Raw genomic sequence first — 13479 nt, 5'->3', positions numbered from 1 at the left:
GCACCGCTAAGATGTACCAGGACTTGCGGTAGCATTATTGATGGAGGAGGATGAAGAAGGATATTGTTGCATATGTAGCTCGGTGTTTGAATTGTCAGCAAGTAAAGTAGGAGCATCAGAGACCTGGTGGTTTGCTTCAGAAGATAGAGATTCCCGAGTGGAAGTGGGAGCGCATTACTATGGACTTCGTTGTTGGACTCCTAAGGACTCAGAGGAAGTTCGATGCAGTTTGGGTTATTGTGGATAGACTGACCAAGTCAGCGCATTTTATTCCTGTGGCAGTTTCCTATTCTTCGGAGCGGTTGGCAGAGATCTATATCCGCGAGATCATTATTCTTCATGGTGTGCCCGTGTATATTATTTTCGATCGAGGTACGCAATTTACCTTGCGTTTCTGGAGGGTAGTACATCGTGAGTTGGGTACGCGGGTCGAGTTGAGCACAACATTTCATCCTCAAACGGACAGACAGTCCGAGCGTACTATTCAGATCTTGGAGAATATGCTCCGCGCTTGTGTTATTGACTTTGTAGGTTCTTGGGATCAGTTCTTGCCATTAGCGGAGTTTGCCTACAACAACAACTATCAGTTGAGCATCGAGATGGCTCCCTATGTGGCATTATATGGTAGACGGCGTCGATCGCCGGTTGGGTGGTTTGAGCCGGGGGAGGCTCGGTTATTGGGTACAGATTTAGTACAGGATGCCTTGGATAAAGTTCAGATCATTCAGGATAGACTTCGTACAGCTCAGTCCAGGCAAAAGAGTTATGCCGACCGTAAGGTTTGTGATGTGGCATTCATGGTCGCAGAGAGAGTGTTGCTTCGGGTATCACCTATGAAGGTGTGATGCAGTTTGGGAAGAAGAGCAAGTTAATCCCTACGTTCATCGGGCCTTTTGAGATTCTTGATTGAGTGGGGGAGGTGGCTTACAGACTTGCGTTGCCCCCAGGCTTATCAGCGGTGCATCCAATTTCTCATGTGTCCATGCTAAAATATCAAGGCGATCCATCCCACGTGTTAGATTTCAGCACTGTACAATTGGACAAGGATTTGACCTACGAGGAGGACCCGGTAGCTATTCTAGACCGGCAGGTTTGTCAGTTGAGATCGAAGAGTTATCCTTCGGTTCGTGTGCAGTGGAGAGGTCAGCCTGTTGAGGCAGCTACCTGGGAGTCCAAGTCCGATATGCAGAGCAGATATCCCCATATTTTCACCAGCTCAGGTACTTTTCTATGTCCGTTCGAGGACGAACAGTCGTTTTAGAGGTGGAGAATGTGATGACCCAAAGGGTCATCTTATGTTTTAGAACTCGATTCCGTGTTCCGAGGTCTTCAAAACATCATTTTATTCCTCCTCGACTTGAGTGTGCAGTCCGGGCGTGCTTCCGGAAAGCTTTTATATGAAAAATTGGCCTAAAAGTTGATTTTTGTTGACTTCAGTCAACATTTTGGGTAAACGGACCCAGACCCGTGTTCTGACGGTCTCGGTGGGTCCGTAGTAAAATATGGGACCTGGGCGTATGTCCGGAATCGAATTTCGAGGTCCCTAACTCGAGAAATGAATTTTTGATGAAAATTGTAAAACTGAATTTATAAAGGTTTTAAGAATCTAGTTAATAATTGATCTTGTTGATACCGGGCCCGTATTGTGGTTCTGGAGCCCGGTACAGGTCCGTTATGATATTTTATACCATTTGTGAAATTTGGTGAGAAATGGGACTGATTTGACGTTATTCAGACCTTTGGTTGAGAAAATAGAAGTTTTGAACTTTCTTGAAAATTTCATGCAATTTTGTGCTAAATCCGTAGTTTTAGATGTTATTTTGGCGATTTGATCGGACGAGCAAGTTCATATGATGTTTTATGACTTGTGTGCATGATTGGTTTGGAGCCCCGAGGGCTCGGATAAGTTTCGGATAGGCTACGGAGTGATTTAGACTTAAGGAATTTGCAAAGAAGCTTCGCATTTGCGGCCAATAAGGCGGGGAGCGGACCTTCGCAACTGCGAAGCTCAGGATCGCAATTGCAATAAGAACAGGCCGCATTTGCGAACAATTGTTCGCATTTGCGATAGTAGCAGGTCCTGGACATTCTTCGCATTTGCGAAGGGATGTTCGCATTTGCGAACCCCTGATCGCAAATGCGATATCTGCAACTGTTCAAAAACGATTTTGGACGGGATTTTTCATTTATTCTCCCATTTTTAAAAACATAAACCTCAAGAGGCGATTTTCCAAAGGCTATTTTTTCCCCAAATCATAGGTAAATGATTCTTAACTCAATTCTTTAAATCTGTTACATCTTTTCACAAGATTTCATCCTAGAATCTAGGATTTTTCATGGTGGAATTGGGGATTTTTGGGTAGAACTTAGGGATTTCAAAATTTGAGGATTTAGACCTCAAATTGAGGTTGGATTCCAAAACCAATTGTATATCCGGGCTCGGGGTGAATGGGTAATCGGGTTTTGGTTCGAATTTCGGGTTTTGATCAAGCGGGCCCGGGGTCGATTTTTGACTTTTCGGGGAAAATGATGGGAAACTTATACTTATGCATTGGAATTGCTTTCTTTAGCGATAATTGATTTTATTAAGTTAATTATGACTAGATACGAGTATATTGGAGGTGGAATCTAGAGGAAAATCGGTAATTGAGCTTTGAGTTGGCCGTTGGTTTGAGGTAAGTGTTGTGTCTAACTTTGACTTAAGGGATTAGGGATCCCCGACTTAATTGCTATGTGAAAAAATATGTGTGTGGCGCATAGGTGAGGTGACGAGTACCTATGCGCCTCCAAATTATTTGTTTAGCCTGTCCCTTTCCCCTTTCCTAATATAATGTCTTCCTATCTTAACTGCTACATGCTTATTGGTGCTTCCATGTTTAATTGCTTCTTTTTAAATGTTGTTTTCCTTGTTGAAGGTAGTAATTGTTCCGTAATCTCATTGTGTTACATTATTGGTTAAGTTGGTTTATCGGTGTTTCATGGTATGTTTTGGTTGGTCTCGCTGTGTAGTAGCAATTGAGCGAAGTTTCATAACTGTATAGTCTTCTATTTGCATTGGTTTGAAGCATAAATATTGTGGAGGGTTTTGAGCTAAATTGTGAAATATGTGTTTTTATTGTGTGATGGGTGCTGTCTGGTGGGATCGAATTGCGCTGCGCAACAGGAGTAATAAAGGTGGATTGGTGGGATCGGGTTGCACGCCGCAACCGGAGGAATAATGTGATGACCCAAAAGGTCATCACTTGTGTCAAATGAATTCACTGTTCCGAGGCCTAAAAACCTCCTTATTACCCCACCTTGATTTGCGTGCGTGATCCGGACCTATATCCGGAAAGCCTTCTATGTGAAAATATGAGAAATAGAAATCTTTAGACTTAAAAATTTGATTATGGTTGACTTTGGTCAAAATTTTGAGCAAACGGACCCGGATCCGTGTTCCGACGATCCCGGGAGGTCCGCAGTAAAATATGGGACTTGGGCGTATGCCCGGAGATGAATTCTGAGGTCCCAAGCCTTAGAAATCAATTTTTGAAAGAAATTATTTTACTGAATTATCTAAGAAATGAAGAAAAGAATTAATGTTTAAAACCATTGTTATCGGGCCCGTATTTTGGTTCCGGAGCCCGGTACAAACTTATTATAGTATTCGAAAGATAACTGTGAAATTTGGTGAAAAACGAAGTTTATTTGACGTGAGTTGGACTTCCGGTTGAAGAGTTATGACCTTTGAGAGTTCTTGATGAAAATGTTGAGTTTTGAGGTTTAATTCATGGTTTTACATGTCACTGCAAAACACAAGTAGTGCTGTGCGGCCGCAGTTGATTTTGTGCGGTCCGCACAGGGCACCTGAGAATAGTATATTTGGACGGGATTGTCAGTTATTTTTCATTTTTCAAAACCCCAAAAACATAAGAGGCGATTTTTCAAACAACCTTTCTTCTCCAAAACGTTGGTAAGTGATTTCTAACTCATTTTCTTCACTCCTTAACATCTTTTAACATGATTTCAACTCAAAATCAATGATTTTCATGGGAAAAATTGGGTGTTTTTGGTAGAACCTAGGTTTTTCAAAAATTGGGGATTTGGACCTCGATTTGAGGTTCGATTTTAAAACAAATTATATATTTGAGTTCGTGGGGGAATGGGTAATCGGGTTTTGGTTCAAACCTCGGTTTTTGACCATGTGGGCCCGGGGCAATTTTTGACTTTTTAGGTAAAACTTTGGAAAATTCATTTTCATGCATTCAAATTGATTCATTTAGCGTTTATTGATGTAATTAAGTAACTTGTGACTAGATACGAGCGAATTGGTTGTGGAATCAAGGGGTAGAGCTATAATTAAATCGTGAGTTATGTTCGTGGCATCGGGGTAAGTGTTTGGTCTAACCTTAGCTTGAGGGATTAGGAGTTGAGTCTTATTTGCTATGTGGTAATTGTTGAATACGACATATAGGCATGGTGACGAGTATCTATACGTTGGTGTCTAGCATGCCCGTGAGTCTTTATATTGTGATTATCATGACTTCGTTGTATATTTCATGCCTTGGTGATGGTTTCTAATTATTGTGTAAAAGTTTGTGGAAAGAATTATGACCTATGAACATTGAAGAGCGGCTCAAGTTGTACAACGAATTGTGAAAGTATAAGTGACAATTGAACTTTTAGAGCATTGGCTCAAGTTGTGAAATGAGTTGTGAAGGTATAAATGATAATTGAACCTCTAGAGCATTGGCTCAAGTTGTGAAGTGAATTGTGAAGTAAAAGTGAGAAAGAGAGGAGATCATTATGTTTTCACCCTTGCCGGGCTATTGTTGATTTATTTGTTATCTCCCTTGCCGGGATGTGGATGTTATTGATGTTGTTCCCTTGCCGGAATTTAATTTTTGACTAATTGCTCCCTTGCCGGGATTCTTATTGCAAATTTCCTTTATTTCCTTGCCCTATTGTTTGTGATTGTTATTTGGGTGAGGAAGAGAGTTAAAGCACGAAGGGTGATGCCGTGCATTGTTTGTTTAGTGAGGAAAGAGTGTAATGCACGAAGGGTGATGCCGTGCCGCACGATGTACCATTCCGTGCCTATTATTATGATTTCATGGTGAGGAAAGAGTGTAAAGCACGAAGGGTGATGCCGTGCCGCATGATGTACCATTCTGTGCCTATTTTGTTGATTCTTATGGTGAGGTCGAGAGTAAAAGCATGAAGGGTGGTGTCGTGCACGTGTCCTTGATTTCCCTGATTCTTGCTGATAATTGAGTTATGTTGTCCTTTACGTTTATTTACTGATTTTCTGTTGTTATTTGATTTTATTTCGAGGTTATAGATTCCCTTACCCTATTTGCCTTGTGATTGTTGTTTGGGTGAGGAAGAGCGTAAAGCACGAAGGGTGATGCCGTGTATTGTTTTGGTGAGAGAGTGTTAAAGCACGGAGGGTGATGCCGTGTATCGTTTTGGTGAGAGAGAGTAAAAGCACGAAGGGTGATGCCGTGCACTTGTCTTTGATTTCCTAATTCTTATTGATAACTGTGTTACGGTTTCTCTACACTAAATTGTTGGTTTCCTGTTGATACTTGTTGTACCCCGCATCATGATTTCCTCTTCCTATTTTCAATTAAACTGTGGTGATCCTCATATTTATTTGTTGCTCTTCTGTTACTATTCGATGTTTCCCCGCAGCGTGTTTTCCCCTCCCATACTTGACTGTATATGACTGTTTCTTTCTGTACTTCTTTTCTGTTGTATATAGTTAAATTGCACAAGTTTATTTTGTAGTCTGGTCCTAGCCTCGTCACTACTTCGCCGAGGTTAGGCTAGGCACTTACCAGCACATGGGGTCGGTTGTGCTGATACTACACTCTGCACTCTTTTGTGCAGACCCCAGTGTTGTAGACTTCGGACCGCAGTGGGATTGCTGATTCTTGCTCATCAGGCGACCCGAGGTAGTCCTGCAGGCGTCCGCGGGCCTTGGCGTCCCCTTCTGTCTACTATTCCTGTTTCTTTCATGCATTTCTAGAGACAGTATTGTATTTATTTCTTTCAGACCTTTAATTGTTGTATTCTTGGACCGTCTGTGAAACTGTGACACCAGTTCTGGGTAGTCGAGACTCGAACAGTTGTGTTGGATTCATGTTCAACTAGCTTATTGTTTTTTTTTTCTTCCGCTTATGTTAAATTCCGCTGTTTAAATGTTATTACTTCGCAATTTTTAATGAATATAAAATGGGTAAAAAAAAGAGGTAAATTGTTCACATAATTGGCTTGCCTAGCTCACATTAGTAGGTGCCATCACGATTTCCGAGGGTGGGACATCTGGGTCGTGACAAGTTGGTATCAGAGCTCTAGGTTACATGGGTCTCACAGTCCACAGACAAGCTTAGTAGAGTCTGAGGGATCAGTACGGAGACGTGAGTATTTATCCCAGAGGCTACAGAGTTAGGAAAAGTTTCACTTCTATTCTTCCCTGTCGTGCGATTTTGTTCTCTCAATGCTAAATTGAAATCTCTACTCTTGTCCTTTCGCGAATGGCGAGGTCATGTACCGCTTCTTCAGCCGAGCAGCAACACAGACCAGTGATAGATCAGCTACGTCTTCGGAGGCTTTGTGGAGGTTGGATAAGTTTCACCAAGCTCTTCACTACTACATTCAGCAGTGCATCTACTGAGGACCCCCAGGATTATCTAGACAGTTGTCATGAGGTTCTCAGGAACATGGGGATCGTGGAGACCAATGGGGTCGATTTTCCTACCTTTCGCTTGTCTGGATCCGCCAAGACCTATTGGAGAGATTATTGATTGGCTATACCAGTTAGGTCATCAGCTTCGACTTAGCTATTTCTGGAGAAGTTTCTCCCCATCACTCAGAGAGAGGCCTATCGGAGGCAGTTTGAGCGTCTCCAGTAGGGTCCTATGACTGTTACTCAGTACGAGATCAGATTTATCGACTTGGCTCGTCATGCTCTTATCATGCTTCCCACTGAGAGATAGAGAGCGAGGAGGTTCATTGAGGGACTCGTCCAGCCCGCTCAGTTTGCTAGAGGTGGAGGTAGCGGTATTAGAGGTGGAGGGAAAGATGCTAGAGGTGGAGCTAGAGGTATTAGAGGTGGAGGTGCAGGTACTGTTTCGGTTTGTAGCAAAGAAGCTTCGGTTTATTTTATGCCGCATCTGGTCATGCCTAGTGGTTCTTTGAGTGCCCCTGTTTATGTGTCTACACTGGTGGGTGATTCTATTGTGGTGGATCGTGTTCATTGATCATGTATAGTTGTGATTGGAGGTCTTGAGACTCATGTAGATTTGTTTCTTCTGGACATGGTTGATTTCGATGGCACATTGGGAATGGACTGGTTATCATCTTACCACGCTATCTTGGACTGTCATGCCAAGACCGCAACCTTAGCCTTACCAGGTTTATCTTGTTTAGAGTGGAGAGGGACTCCTGGTCATTCTACCCGTAGTGTTATCTCTTATGTGAAGGCTCGGCGTATGGTCGAGAAGGGGTGTTTGGCCTATTTGGCATATGTTCGTGATTCTAGTGCTGAGGTTCCTTCTATTGATTCTGTGCCCGTTGTTCGTGAGTTTCCTGAGGTATTCCCTTCAGACCTGCCGGGTATGCCACCCGACAGGGATATTGATTTTCGCATTGATTTGGCTCCGGGCCCTCAGCCCATTTCTATCCTGCCGTATCGTATGGCCCCGCCTGAGTTGAAAGAGTTGAAGGAGCAATTGCAAGACTTGCTTGAGAAAGGTTTCATTAGACCTAGTGTTTCGCCTTGGGGTGCGCCGGTGTTGTTTGTTAAGAAGAAGGATGGGTCGATGAGAATGTGTATTAATTACCGACAGTTGAATAAGGTTACAATCGAGAATAAGTATCCATTGCTGAGGATTGATGATTTGTTTAATCAGCTTCAGGGTGCCAAGGTATTTTCGAAGATTGACTTGAGATCTGGCTACCATCAGTTGAGGATTAGGGCATCCGATGTCCCTAAGACAGCTTTCCGCGCTCGGTACGGGCACTATGAGTTCTTGGTGATGTCATTCGGGTTGACAAATGCCCCAGCAGCTTCTATGGATTTGATGAACCGAGTGTTCAGGCTTTATTTGGATTCGTTCGTGATAGTCTTCATTGATGATATTTTGATATATCCCCGCAGCCGGGAGGAGCACGAGCAGCATCTTAGAGTGGTTCTTCAGACCTTGAGGGATAGTCAGTTATATGCTAAGTTCTCGAAGTGTGAGTTCTGGTTGAGTTCAGTCGCATTCCTGGGTCATGTTGTATCAGCAGAGGGTATTCAGGTTGATCCGAAGAAGATTGAGGCAGTCAAGAACTGGCCTAGACTAGCATCAGCTACAGAGATTCGGAGTTTCTTGGGATTGGCAGGCTACTATCGTCGGTTCGTGGAGGGGTTTTCATCTATTGCAACCCCGATGACCAGGTTGACCCAGAAGGGTGCCTAGTTCAGATGGTCGGATGAGTGTGAGGCGAGTTTTCAGAAGCTCAAGACAGCTCTGACTACGGCACCGGTGTTGGTTTTGCCCACAGGTTCAGGGCCTTATACAGTTTATTGTGATGCGTCTCGTATTGGGCTTGGTGTAGTGTTGATGCAGGATGGCAAGGTCATTGACTATGCTTCGCGGCAAATGAAGATTCATGAGAAGAACTATCCGGTTCATGAATTGGAGTGGGCAGCCATTGTTCACGCATTGAAGATTTGGAGGCATTATCTGTATGGCGTTGCATGTGAGGTGTTTACGGATCACAAGAGTCTTCAGTATTTGTTCAAGCAAAAGGAGTTAAATTTGAGGCAGAGGAGGTGGTTGGAGTTGTTAAAGGACTATGATATCACCATCTTATATCATCCGAGAAAGGCCAATGTGGTAGCCGATGCTTTGAGTAGGAAGTCAGCCAGTATGAGCAGTCTTGCTTATATTCCGGTCGTTGAGATTGCAGGGTCGAGTTTGTATGCCTAATGTGGATGGGCTCCAAGAGTTGATTTTAGAGAACGCCCATGGCTCCCGATACTTTATTCATCCGGGCACGGCGAAGATGTATCAAGATTTGCGGCAGCATTATTGGTGGCGGAGAATGAAGAAGGATATCGTTGCATATATGGCTCGGTGTCTGAATTGTCAGCAGGTTAAGTACGAGCATCAGAGGCCCGGTGGTTTATTTCAGGGATTGAGCTTCTCGAGTGGAAGTGGGAGCGGATCACTATGGATTTCGTTGTTGGACTCCCACAGACTCGCAAGAAGTTCGATGCAGTGTGGGTTATTGTTGATAGGCTGACCAAGTCAGCGCATTTCATTCCTGTGGCAGTCTCCTATTCTTCTGAAAGGTTAGCTGAGATCTATATCCGAGAGATTGTTCGCCTTCATGGTGTCTCCGTGCCTATCATTTCGGACCAAGGTGCGTAGTTTACCTCACGCTTCTGGAGGGCAGTTCAGCGAGAGTTGGGCACGCGGGTTGAGTTGAGCACAACATTTCATCCTCAGATGGACGGGCAGTCCGAGCGGACTATTCAAATTTTGGAGGATATGCTCCGAGCTTGTGTCATTGACTTTGGAGGCTCGTGGGATAAGTTTATGCCTTTAGCAGAGTTTGCCTACAACAACAGCTACCAGTCGAGTATTCAGATGGCTCCTTGTGAGACTTTATATGGTAAGCGGTGTCGGTCTCCGGTTGGATGGTTTGAGCCAGGAGAGGCTCAGTTGTTGGGTACGGATCTGGTTCAGCATGCCTTGGACAAGGTCAAGATTATTTCGGATAGGCTTCGTACAGCTCAGTCCAGGCAAAAGAGTTATGTCGACCGCAAGGTTCGTGATTTGGCATTCATGGTCGGTGAACGGGTATTGCTTCGAGTGTCGCCTATGAAGGGCGTAATGAGATTTGGGAAGAAGGGAAAGCTTAGCCCTAGGTTCATTGGCCCGTTTGAGATTCTTGATCGAGTGGGAGAGTTGGCTTATAGACTTGTATTGCCGCCGAGCTTGTTAGCCGTGCATCCAGTGTTTCATGTGTTCATGCTTCGGAAGTATCACGACGATCCATCCCACGTGTTAGATTTCAGCACTGTCCAGTTGGACAAAGACTTGTCTTATGAGGAGGAGCTGGTAGCTATTCTAGACCGGCAGGTTCGTCAGTTGAGATCGAAGAGTTTTCCTTCTGTCCGTGTTCAGTGGAGAGGTCAACCCGCTGAGGCATCGATCTGGGAGTCCGAGTCCGATATGCGGAAACGTTATCCCCATCTTTTTCCGACTCAGGTACTTCCTTCTTATGTCTGTTCGAGGACAAACGGTTGTTTTAGAGGTGGAGAATGTGATGACCCAAAAGGTCATCACTTGTGTTGCAAATGAATTCACTGTTCCGAGGCCTAAAAACCTCCTTATTACCCCACCTTGATTTGCGTGCGTGGTCCGGACCTATATCCGGAAAGCCTTCTATGTGAAAATATGAGAAATAGAAATCTTTAGACTTAAAAATTTGATTATGGTTGACTTTGGTCAACATTTTGAGCAAACGGACCCGGATCCGTATTCCGACGATCTCGGGAGGTCCGCAGTAAAATATGGGACTTGGGCGTATGCCCGGAGATGAATTCCGAGGTCCCAAGCCTTAGAAATCAATTTTTGAAAGAAATTATTTTACTGAATTATCTAAGAAATGAAGAAAAGAATTAATGTTTGAAACCATTGTTATCGGGCCCGTATTTTGGTTCCGGAGCCCGGTACAAACTTGTTATAGTATTCGAAAGATAACTGTGAAATTTGGTGAAAAACGAAGTTTATTTGACGTGAGTTGGACTTCCGGTTGAAGAGTTATGAACTTTGAGAGTTCTTGATGAAAATGTTGAGTTTTGAGGTTTAATTCATGATTTTACATGTTATTTTGATGATGTGATCGCACGAGTAGGTCCATATGATGTTTTTGAGTTAGTATGCACACTTGGTTTGGAGTTCCGAGGGCTCGGGTGAGTTTCGGGTAGGTCCCGGGATGTCTTAGGCTTAAAAACATGGATGTTGCAGGTTCAGGGAAGTGCAAACCTCTGAACCCGCAGTGCTGACCGCAGTAGTTTTTGTGCTGTCCGCACTGGTGACTGTGCGGCCGCAGTTGATTTTGTGCGGTCCGCACAGATTCACTGGTCCGACTTCGGAAACTCATATCTTTTGATCTACAGGGAATTTGGGGATGGTTCAAAAACAAAAGTTGTAGATATTTGAATCTAGTTTTCAGAAACATATTATAATAGGCATTTGGATATCTGTCGAGAAAGTTATGGCCAAAATACTAAGACCTGTCACTGTAGAACACAAGTAGTGCTGTGCGGCCGCAATTGATTTTGTGCGGTCCGCAAGGGCACCTGAGAATAGTATATTTGGACGGGATTTTCAGTTACTTTTTATTTTTCAAAACCCCAAAAACATAAGAGGTGATTTTTCAAACAACCTTTCTTCTCCAAAACGTTGGTAAGTGATTTCTAACTCATTTTCTTAACTCCTTAACATCTTTTAACATGATTTCAACTCAAAATCAATGATTTTCATGGGGAAAATTGGGTGTTTTGGGTAGAACCTAGGTTTTTCAAAAATTGGGGATTTGGACCTCAATTTGAGGTCCGATTTTAAAACAAATTATATATTTGAGTTCGTGGGGGAATGGGTAATCGGGTTTTGTTCGAACCTCGGGTTTTGACCATGTGGGCCCGGGGGCGATTTTTGACTTTTTGGGTAAAACTTTGGAAAATTCATTTTCATGCATTCAAATTGATTCATTTAGCGTTTATTGATGTAATTAAGTAACTTGTGACTAGATACGAGCGAATTGGTGGAGGAATCAAGGGGTAAAGCTATAATTGAATCGTGAATTATGTTCGTGGCATCGAGGTAAGTGTTTGGTCTAACTTTAGCTTGAGGGATTAGGAGTTTAGTCTTATTTGCTATGTGGTAATTGTTGAGTACGACATATAGGCATGGTGACGAGTATCTATACGTTGGTGTCTAGCATGCCCGTGAGTCTTTATATTGTGATTATCATGACTTCGTTATATCTTTCATGCCTTGGTGATGGTTTCTAATTGTTGTATAAAGTTTGTGGAAAGAATTGTGACCTATGAACATTGAGGAGCATTGGCTCAAGTTGTATAACGAATTGTGAAAGTATAAGTGACAATCGAACTTTTAGAGCATTGGCTCGAGTTGTGAAATGAGTTGTGAAGGTATAAGTGATAATTGAACCTCTAGAGCATTGGCTTGAGTTGTGAAGTGAATTGTGAAGTAAAAGTGAGAAAGAGAGGAGATCATTATGTTGTCACCCTTGCCGGGCTATTGTTGATTTATTTGTTATCTCCCTTGCCGGGATGTGGATGTTATTGATGTTGTTCCCTTACCGAGATTTAATTGTTGACTAATTGCTCCCTTGCCGGGATTCTTATTGCAAATTTCCTTTATTTCCTTGCCCTATTGTTTGTGATTGTTATTTGGGTGAGGAAGAGAGTTAAAGCACGAAGGGTGATGTCGCGCATTATTTGTTTAGTGAGGAAATAGTGTAAAGCACGAAGGGTGATGCCGTGCCGCACGATGTACCATTCCGTGCCAATTATTATGATTACATGGTGAGGAAAGAGTGTAAAGCACGAAGGGTGATGTCGTGCCGCACGATGTACTATTCCGTGCCTATTGTATTGATTCTTATGGTGAGGTCGAGAGTAAAAGCACGAAGGGTGGTGCCGTGCACTTGTCCTTGATTTCCCTGATTCTTGCTGATAATTGAGTTATGTTGTCCTTTACGTTTATTTACTGATTTTCTGTTGTTATTTGATTTTATTTCGAGGTTATAGATTCCCTTACCCTACTTGCCTTGTGATTGTTTTTTGGGTGAGGAAGAGCGTAAAACACGAAGGGTGATGCCGTGTATTGTTTTGGTGAGAGAGTGTTAAAGCACGGAGGGTGATGCCGTGTATCGTGTTGGTGAGAGAGAGTAAAAGCACGAAGGGTGATGCCGTGCACTTGTCTTTGATTTCCTAATTCTTATTGATAACTGTGTTACGGTTTCTCTACACTAAATTGCTGGTTTCCTGTTGATACTTGTTGTACCCCGCATCATGATTTCCCCTTCCTATTTTCAGTTAAACTGTGGTGATCCTCATATTTATTTGTTGCTCTTCTGTTACTATTCGATGTTTCCCCGCAGCATGTTTTCCCCCTCCCATACTTGACTGTATATGACTGTTTCTTTCTGTACTTCTTTTCTGCTGTATATAGTTAAATTGCACAAGTTTATGTGGTAGTCTGGTCCTAGCCTCGTCACTACTTCGCCGAGGTTAGGCTAGGCACTTGCCAGCACATGGGGTCGGTTGTGCTGATACTACACTCTGCACTCTTTTGTGCAGACCCCAGTGTTGTAGACTTCGGACCGCAGTGGGATTGCTGATTCTTGCTCATCAGGCGACCCGAGGTAGTCCTGCAGGCGTCCGCAGGCCTTGGCATCCTCTTCTGT

The sequence above is a fragment of the Nicotiana attenuata genome, unplaced genomic scaffold (genome assembly GCF_001879085.1).
Source record: "Nicotiana attenuata strain UT unplaced genomic scaffold, NIATTr2, whole genome shotgun sequence".
NCBI lineage: Eukaryota > Viridiplantae > Streptophyta > Magnoliopsida > Solanales > Solanaceae > Nicotiana > Nicotiana attenuata.
This window is presented reverse-complemented; position numbering follows the sequence as displayed.